This window comes from Chiroxiphia lanceolata, chromosome 2 (genome assembly GCF_009829145.1).
Source record: "Chiroxiphia lanceolata isolate bChiLan1 chromosome 2, bChiLan1.pri, whole genome shotgun sequence".
NCBI lineage: Eukaryota > Metazoa > Chordata > Aves > Passeriformes > Pipridae > Chiroxiphia > Chiroxiphia lanceolata.
In genome coordinates this window covers 85,222,433-85,232,184 of record NC_045638.1, presented here as the reverse complement: position 1 = coordinate 85,232,184, position 9,752 = coordinate 85,222,433, and the positions used below count along the sequence as shown (strand labels likewise).

The window sequence follows — 9,752 nt, the reverse complement described above, 5'->3', positions numbered from 1 at the left end:
GGCCTTGGAGGGCCCCTTTTGTTCGCCGGTCGCGCCCTGATTGGCTAACGCCCCGCCTGCGCGGCTCGCCATTGGCTCGCACGTCAGCACAGCGGTCTCCGATTGGCTGGCACCGCCCTTCCTCCCCGCTGACGGGCTCCTGCGCTCAGGTCCCGCTCTCGCACCCGCGTCCCGACTCGCCATTGGCGGCGTGTCTCGGCCCCGCCGCTCCCGTCCCGCCCTGCCTCTTCCTCCCGCCTTCCCGTGCCGCCCTCAGCGCTGCTTGGTGCTCCCGGCGCAGTCCCGCCTCCCTGGCCAGCACGGCCCCGCCCGCCGATGGCTCAGCCTCCATAACACTCTCCTCGCCGAAGCGGCCGCTTCCGGGGACAGTAGGTTTTGTTCGTTGAATGGAAGTGACAGGACTAGGAGTAGTGGCTGTGAACTAAAACACAAGGAGTTTTACGTCAACATGACGAGGAACTTTTTCAGTTGAGGTGGTAGAGCATTGGGCTGCCTATGGAGGTCGTGGAGTCTCCCTCTCTCCACGACATTCCAAACCCACCTGGACACTTTCTGTGTCACCTGCTCTAGGTGACCCTGCCTTGGCAGAGGTGTTGGACTAGATGATCTCCGGAGGTCTTTTCCAACCCGAACTATTGTGTGTTTCTGTAATCTGTTCGCCTCAGCAAGCGTCCCGGCCCTCCCTGTTTTTCTGATGCCCTTTCTGTCTTCCACCTTTTGAGTAGTCCCCCCTCGCACCGACTTTTTCGAGGTCTAAACAGAGCCAGGAGCCACAGGAGTGAGCTGCTAATAGGGGGGAGCTAGAGAGAAAAGTAACAAAACCTGCCCTTCCTTAGTCATGAGATTTGCCCAAAGGTCTCTCTTTTAAGTGAACTTGCTTGCAAAGCGTTTTCAGGTATAGCCATTCCTTCCTCCCCCCATTGCATATTCCTTAGTGACTGTGGGGAACTGTCAGCATTTGAAAGCAGGCAGTGGGTGAATGCTTCATTGAAATACACTGAAAAAACACATCGTGAGATTATGTTATAGTGTAAATTACATATTTATATGTGGATATACATATATATTCTGCAAATATAGTGGAAAGATAGCAAAACCGAAAACCTGACCAGCTTCTGGTAAAAGCTGCTGTTTGTCATTTTGTCCAGCTGCAAATATATTTTAGTTTCTGTCTTCATGTTTGTATTCCCTTTCTGAGAAACAGGGAAGGTGGGGACATGAAATGCAAAACCAGCTTTTATTTGCCTGTTGAATTGCATATTCATGTTTGTTCCTGTAAGCCTTGAAACACTGTACTTTGAACACACCACCTTTACAGTGTGTCACCACAAGATAAGAAAATAAAACTAAAGTTTCTGTGTCTGGCTGACCAAAGCTGGAACTGCAAGGCCTCTTCTCAGCATAAATATTAGCAGCTATTTGAAGACCCCCTGTCCATTAATAATATTAATTATATACTAGGAATCAAGCCATAATGTACATCCAGGTAATTTAGCAAAAACAGTACATACTGTTCTGCTCCTAGGGGAAAAACGTGGGGGCGGGGAAATGTTTCTCCTCCTCAAACCACTGTTTGTAAGTTAGAATGCTCGTTTGTACTAATTACAGGAGCAAAACCAACAATATAAGCAAAACTGCCTTGATGAAGATGTCATGTGGTCCAAGGCCACCCTCAAAATCAGATTTGCTGTTTACTGATCAGGAAAGGACTGATGTGATGCAAAACAGTTTGCTACCCTCCAGAACGCAGTCTTACTGAGACTGAGTACACCCAGTGTCCCTGAGCAGATCTAGTGTTTTAGTGTATTATTAGCTTGTCTTTACTAGTCTTCATGTGAAGCCAGTGGTACCTCAGCAAGGTCTACAGGTTGTTAGCAAGAAGTTGCCCGTGAGGTCTCCATGCTGATGAGTTGTGGGAATGCTCTGTGCTCTAAGCAATTTTTGAAACAACTCATTAGGAGTTGTACAGAAATGCCCATTGAGTCTATCCTTGGGCACTCTAATGAAAAGTTGTTTATTATTACAGGAGTTGTGTTATACCAGCAATGTGTGCAGAGTGTGAGTTTATCTATGCCTGCATAAGCATGCCTCATACATGTGTTCTTGAAACTACCTCCTACCAAAAGAAGAGCTTTGCTGAAAGCATCACTTAGAAATGCTTCTGGTACAGCTGTGTCCCATTGCTTCTTACAGCAGTTGACATAGCTGTCAGATAAAGTTTGGATATTTGGGTTTTGGTTTGTGGGTTGTTTTTTTTTTTAATAGATGCAGCTATGGGTTTTGCTGGTATAAAGCCCACTAAAAAGCATCCAGACTAGACTCACGTATAGCCCACATGACTTGAGTATCACCAGCAATTGGTAATTAAAAATGTTTTACTGAATAGTCATGAAATTATAGTACTATATAACAAAATATGCCAAGGAAAGATGCCTTTCAAGATTTTATTACATTCCAAAATATCTGTAGTTGAAAATACTCATACTTACTGTTTATGCTTGAGATTATTTTTCTTGGGAACTTTAATAAAATTACTTTAAGCTGCTTTATAGCTAGGCAAGGATAGAAAAAGAAAAGGATCTCTAGGCACCCAGAAATGTTCTTGCTGCTTTTCATTCTGGAAAAATAAAAAAAAAAACTAATTGAAAATGCATCTTTTTTGACATGTTAGGAAAAGGAAAACACAGACACTAAAGAAACAAACACAGTGTAGATTTTTAAATATTGGTTTAATGAGATGTAAATTACCCCTCTGTATATGAGCTGAAGTCCTTTGTTCTCCAGCCAAGATTCTCTTAAGGAAGTAGACAGTGTTTCTCGGTGGGCCTCCCAAGGGGTGGAAAGCTTTATACTCTCATCAAGCCTTCAAAGCAGCTCCACTGTCATCAGCCTCACACACTTCAGTAGCTGATTTGTAGAACAGCCTTAACTAGAAAGTTTGCCAAAATAGTTACAGTAGAAGACCTGGTAAACCCTCCTAGAGGCATGATCCAATTTAAATTGCTTTTCTAACTGTCTTTTGCTTATACCAGAACTGCAAAGGGTGTTTTGCCATTGAAACTACATCTGTGGATTTTTGCCAGCCAGCGTAGCTGTATTGATTGGTGAATGTTGTTACAGTCCTGGTATTGCTAAATCAGCAAAACTTTTAAAGATAAACCAAGCCTCCATCGTCTGCCAGCCAGATTATTCCTCGTCTAGGTTACACAGGTCTCACACAGCTTCCCTCACTTTTATTCACCTTTAGAGTTGTACCTTGGTGACCTCTGAACTAGTAACCACAAGCCTTTTATAACAGGATTATCTCCTGTTTAGAGCTAAGCACCTAGGTTGCTCTGAATGTGGAGAGCCTAGTTTTCTTCATAAGGTCAAAATGCAGGAAATGCTGGAATTGCAGATTTGTGGAAGCACAAAAAATTTCAGTTTATTTTTCCAGTGTCTGGTGGTGAATAGAGATGAATTGGAGATGCTTGATGAAGGAACCATCTACTAACATTTCAGTACTTAAAAAATTCTGGATATTGTAACTTTTCTAGTATAGATAGATAGGGTTTCACAACCTCAGAAATTCTCAAGGTGTGATAAATACATTTAGTAAAGGATCATTTGCTCAGTTGATAATTAGGAAAAATTCAAATACTGACATACTGAAAAATATGTTTAGTATGTCTAGACAAATGTACTAACCTATATTGCCCTTCAAAGCTTTGCAAGATGGTCCTGACATCTTGTAATCTCTGTAACATTTTCATTATGATGTGTTCATCTTTACAGTAAGGCTCAAACAGCAATGAGCCAAGATCAAAGGCTGAGAATAGATAGGAAAGGAACTGTTGAGTCTACACGTTCCTGCTTTGGTCAATCTACACTAAATACTGTGGGGGAAAATAAAAAAGGCAGTATCCTGGTTACAGGGGCCAGGACCAGTTTATCACTGTGTGGTTATAACCAAAACTATGTATTCTACACCCTCTATGTCATTTCTGATGGACTGTTAATAATGGATCATTTACAGCAGCTGCTCAGGGCACACCTGACACCTCAGCTTACAAACTGGGTGTTAAAGAATTCTGTGAGGAGTGTTTCTTTATTTTCACACCAATGACTCAGCTGTGATAACTCCCCTCCAGGGAGGCATTAGCACCTTCACACCCAGCCTGAGGGGGCAACTCTGCTTATGGGCCGCAAAGGACTGGCATAATAGGCAGCTGCAATGACCTAGTCTATCAAAGATTCCCAAATATCCCATGGCTCACAGAGTTAAATCACCCATTGTGAAACTCACAGTCCTGGAGGAGGTACTGGACATTCCCACCTGAACCCAACCAGATATAATCTTGGAGTTTTGGGAATTCCGGTACCACTTGTCGGATCCAGAGGAGGACCAGAACTTCAACAGGACTGCAACCATCATCCAGAGCAACAGGTTTTTCTTTCCTTTTACTTTGCACCCAGGGGAGCCATGTGGTGCTCAGCACAGGGGCTGACGAAGACTGTTCTGTTCTTGTCCCGGGGTGCTGGGTTATACATCTGTCTTTGTGGGTTAAAACCAGTTTCTCTGTATCACTGTATTTATTGTAATCTTTTGAGTAAATTGTAACTCTGACTTAAAATTTTTCTTGGGTTCATTTCTCCTGCTGGTTTACTTTTAAACCAGCACAGGCAGGTTTCAGAAACATTATGGATAGTATTATCAAACCTAGCATTTGGTATGTGGATATAGCACCCAAAGATGTGACAGTGAGCTTTTGTGAACCACATCCTTATTTATATTGATTCTAAATAGCTGGGTTACCAGTAAGAGCCTGACTGCGGCAGTGTCCTGGTTCTAAAGACTTGCTGAGTTCCTATGAAGACTTGTGTAATCTTTTGAAACCTTGTGTTGTCACAGCTAAATTGTTATGGGTACCTGGGTTGACATGCTACCAGCTCACCTTCTGAAATGACATCTTGGCGGGTCTTGGGAGACTGGAGGACTCAAAACCCAGATAATATTTTATTCTGGCACTTCTGTGTCATTCTCAGATACCCAGACAGATATTTATTACCATTCTCTTTTAGCTGTGACTGGATGACATTTTGCTGGGCAAGGTTCTGGGTTGCTACAGAAACTGTCCCTGCAGATCCATTCAATCAAGCAAGGCTCTAGTGACAAGACTCATGCTTTCAGCAGGAACATAAATAATTCACATTTTTACTGGCCAGCTCTCTGTGCCTTCCCTACAAGCAAGCTGGCAGCTCAAAGGAAAGCAGCTGTGATTAGTTAGAACTAATATCTAGAGAGTTAAAGGCATGTTAGAAAGTATATTATATTTTGGAAACATTTTGCTTCAGAGCCTATTTTTTTTTTTGAGAAGGGCAACACCAGCAAGACTGTCAACTGTTTTTCAGAGAGATAATGGAAAAGACTCTTCATTTAACTAAACCTGCTCCTATCACATCATATCACACTCCCCCAGTTATCCCTCAGTGCAGTACAGCAGCCAAAGAGGCAGCTGGCTTTCTTACTGATAAAGCACACAGTCACGTAACACCACAGAATTAACCTGGAAAGGATTCCCTGGTCTTTCAGATTTGTCTGGCTGTCCCTACCCACGGACAGCCATTGGCACAGATGCCACTGGGTAACCATAACAGTGAAGGACCTACAATGTTTAGGCTCTGTTTATGCAGGGTGCTGGAACTGCTCATTAAAATTTGGTGTGACTACTATAATACTTCTACATACAAATTCAAGAGGATTCCCTCCATGCAAGTTGTACACCCTTCTCACTCTTGACTTTTCCCACCTATGCAAACTATCCATCCATCCGGTATTTAATCCATCTCCTTCTCAACTATGCTTCTGCTGTTCAGTTCTGGGAGTTCAACTCTTCCTTCTGCAACAGCAACATCCCCTTTCACAACTATTTGCAATGAATATGGGATGAATGTCAACAAAAATAGGATGGATGTCAATAAGTATGGGATAAATGTCAATTAATATTGGAAGATGGCAGTCTGCAGCAGTGTTTGGATGAGCCAAGGTCTCATTCGCCTTTAGCAAGTGAATTGCCCAAGAATTTTGTGAGTAAATTCCATGTAATTAAATAATATTTAGGTTGTATTAGTGTTTAATGTGACTGCAGCTAGCCTACCCTCAGTCATGGACTGACCTTTTCTTTCTGTTATAGTGTGGCCTGACAAAACGTCCTTTAGCACTTACATGTGTACTGGTTTGGGCAGGGGTAGAGTTAATTTTCTTCACAGTGGCTGGTATGGGACTGTGTTTTGGATTTGTACTGGAAACAGTGCTGGTAACACAGGCATTGTTTCCTTGCTGCTGAGTAGTGCTTACAGAGTCAAGGCCTTTCCTGCTCCTCACCCCACCCCACCAGCAAGCGGGCTGGGGGTGCACAGGGAGGGGACACAGCCAGGACACCTGACTCCAACTGTCCCAAGGGATATTCCAGACCATATGGTGTCATGCTCAGCATATGGAGCTGAGAGAAGAAGGAAGGTAGGAGGGGATGTTTGGAGTGACGGCATTTGTCTTCCCAAGTCACCCTTATGCGTGATAGAGCCCTGCTCTCCTGGGAATGGCTGAACACCTGCCTGCTCATGGGAAGTGGGGAATGAATTCCTTGTTTCTATTTGCTTGCATGCACAGCTTTTACTTTACCTATTAAACTGTCTGTATTCCAACCCATGAGTTTTCTCACTTTTACCCTCCAGATTACCACTGGGGTAGGAACGTAAGAGAGGGGCTGCGTGGGGCTTAGTTGCCTTCTGGGGCTGAACCACAACAACATGTCACGTGTCTTTCTTTAGTGGTCACCTGCATGTGTTGGAGATTGTAGATGCCAGATCATTGTGCTGGGAGCTGCCACCTGAATTAACAGCCCCTCCTGCCTTTCCTTTTCTCATCACAGCTCTTTGTGGCTGCAGGACATTCTGGAGTTTTTGATGCTTCTGTGCATTGCATCCACTTACTAAATGTTTTGAAGTTGGTGTGGGAGAATGTATCTACTTTTCCTAGGTCCCTTTTTAGAAATACTTCTAGCCTGCCAGTTCTTTGGAATAAACTATAAAGAGACAGGAAAGCTCTAGACTTCTGGTTGTGGTTTCCGCTCCAAATAATGACAGCAAATGGATCCACATCAGAGTAAAGACCTAATCCAAGCGTATCCATGCAACTGATATTTCTGCCACAGGCAACAGTTGCAAAGCATGACAGGTGGTGGAAGGTGTGTTCTGATCCTTTTGGGAAAACCAACTACTCACCAGCTCTTTCTCAGCTGGTATCTGTGTGCCCAATCATTCACGACTTTGTGCTGCTCTCCATTGCATTTCAGTCCTCAAAATGTTGCTCTGCTTGTCAAGTTTATTTTGAATTTTAATCCCATCCTCCATTATAACCGCAATCTTCCCAGTTTTGCACTATCAGCAAATTTCACACATGTATTTTCTATTTCACCATGTGCATTGCTAGAATAACTTTGAAAAAAACTAGGATAAAAACATGTAGCCACCTTTCTGTGGTGAAAATATATGAAACCAGATTTGCGTTGACCCTGTAGGGGTTTTAGCTAGTTTGTTTATGAAAATGCACCACAAGACAAAAATTTCACTTTAGTCCACATATCTAATTATATCTACAGCTTTTTGGTTATGAGTCTTGTTAGCCTATCATAGAAAGAAATTTGATTGCGATTTCTACCAGATACATTTTCTACCTGATGCATTCATGGTAGCTGCTACTCATTTCCTTGTTGTTTTCCAAATGCTTACAAATAACCTTTTATCTGCTCCAAATTGAAGGAACTGAAGATGACTGGCCTTTATTTTGTTAGTTACAAAGACCAAACCCTTCAAATTCTACTTCTTATTGATGATATTAGAGTAACACACCTTAAATGAATCCACTAGAAATGCTGGAATCGATTTGCATAATGAATTTATAGCCTGCACTACTGCATGCTCACAGTGCATGCAGACCTGACTAGCAGAGAAGCATCTGATCTTTGCACTACCACTGTAAAAATCAATTGGGGGGGGGGGGGGCTGGAAAGGGAATGTAAACACCAAGCTCTGAAGAAGAGCAGTTCCCTGATGTCTTCATGGAAGCAGACCTGAGATGGGTACCTGCACGTGCACATTGCTCTGTTCTGATAGTGAATCACTGATAAATATTTTCTGAGGAGAGTTACACAACCAGTTTTGCACCCCTGTAGAAGTTGCAGCTGCTTGGCTTATGGGACTGTTATGTGAGACAAAAGCCCTACTGAAGTAGACATTTTCAGTGCTTTTTTTCCTCTCCAAGAATCTGCTTACCCGTACAATGATTTCTATTGGTTTGATAAGATTTTTTTCAGATAAATTGATGTTGCCAATTGCTAATGTCTTTGTTACCTATCATGGGGAATAAAAACATAACAAAGAAATTTAAATATTGGAAAAAATATATAAGATATTTTAAGAAATATACATTTGTTTGGGGTTTTTCTTTTTTGTTTGTTTGTGTTTGTGGTTGTTTTGTTTGTTTGTGTTTGGGGTTTTTTTGTTTGTTTTTTTTTTTTTAATTAAAAGCAAAGCTCAGATTCTCTTTCATCAGAAGAACCCTATCCATCAGAAAACGCATGGTTTGGCAGTGAGGTGTAAAGTAGTTTTCCCCCAAGTCAGTAGATAAGGTAAGAGGTGTCTTTCTTTCTAGCTCTTAGTTTAGATTAGAAGGAAGCTTGTGAACTGAATTTGGTTACTGCTCTTTGGGGCATTTTTCTGGGAAGAAATATTGTGATTCTTGGCTAAAAATCTCCTCTCATTGCCTGAAAGTGTCAAATTTTGGGGTTCAGCCTACACTACTAGCCCAACAACAGCTTAGTATTGTGGTGAAAAATCTTTCTGTCTGTATTGTATTGCAAAAGGTTTCCAGCATTTCTCTTGAGAAGAGCAAATGGTCTCAGGATGGTGTTTTAACTCTCCCTTAACACAGCTGTGGTTCCAGCAACATTAACACTCATGGGACCCTGAGTAGCAGGCAAAACAGACACTCTCTCTCACTCCCATGCTGGGTGGGTTGCACTGCTATGCATCTCCCTACCAACACATCTCTTCCTTCTCTAGGTTTCAGCGTGGACAAGAAAACCCAGGCATGGATCAGAAAACAAATTATTCTTGCAGTGACCTGAGTTTGTATGTTCATGAAATAACATTGTTGCTACCTCAACTGCAGAAGCACTTCCAAGAAACCCTTCTCTCCTTATCCCACCCTGTACAGCTGTCCTATATGAAATAATATAAAAAAAATGTTAAACCTCAGTGGGCTGGACTCTGCTGCTCGAGTAACCACACAGAGGGTGGGGGGACTGCAGCATTATCAGCACATTACCCCTTGTTATCCAGAATAGGCTATTCCCTGATTCTTCAAACAGGATTTTCCTGTTACTGTGTGTGGGCTGGGAGGTTTAACTACATTCTGCCTCTTCCTACTGCTATGATTATTATTGTCTCCTAGAAATCTTTACGGATATTGAGCAAGGAGGCATAAACCTGATCAGGGGAGTAGTATCAGTGCTTGGCAAACCCAATCTTTCTAAGGGACAGCTGTCATCCTCACAAGATGCCAAGTGAGCAACAACCCCCCTCAACCCTTTACATTAAGGAACAGTTTTTGACTTAAGCCTATTTTGTATCTTATAAGAAGATTAAAAGAATTAAAGAGAAACCAAGTGACCTTTTCAGTCCATTTAATATTAAGTATATGACACACAGCT

General features: G+C 42.3%; 1 long non-coding RNA gene across 1 annotated transcript; it reads left to right on the top strand.

The window, feature by feature from the left end:
• Positions 1 to 30: 30 nt before the first annotated feature.
• LOC116782356 lies at positions 31 to 9,485 on the top strand. The gene is made up of 3 exons (XR_004355211.1): positions 31 to 368; positions 8,569 to 8,669; positions 9,103 to 9,485. It is a non-coding gene; the product is annotated as an uncharacterized LOC116782356 (long non-coding RNA).
• The last annotated feature ends 267 nt before the right edge of the window (positions 9,486 to 9,752 follow it).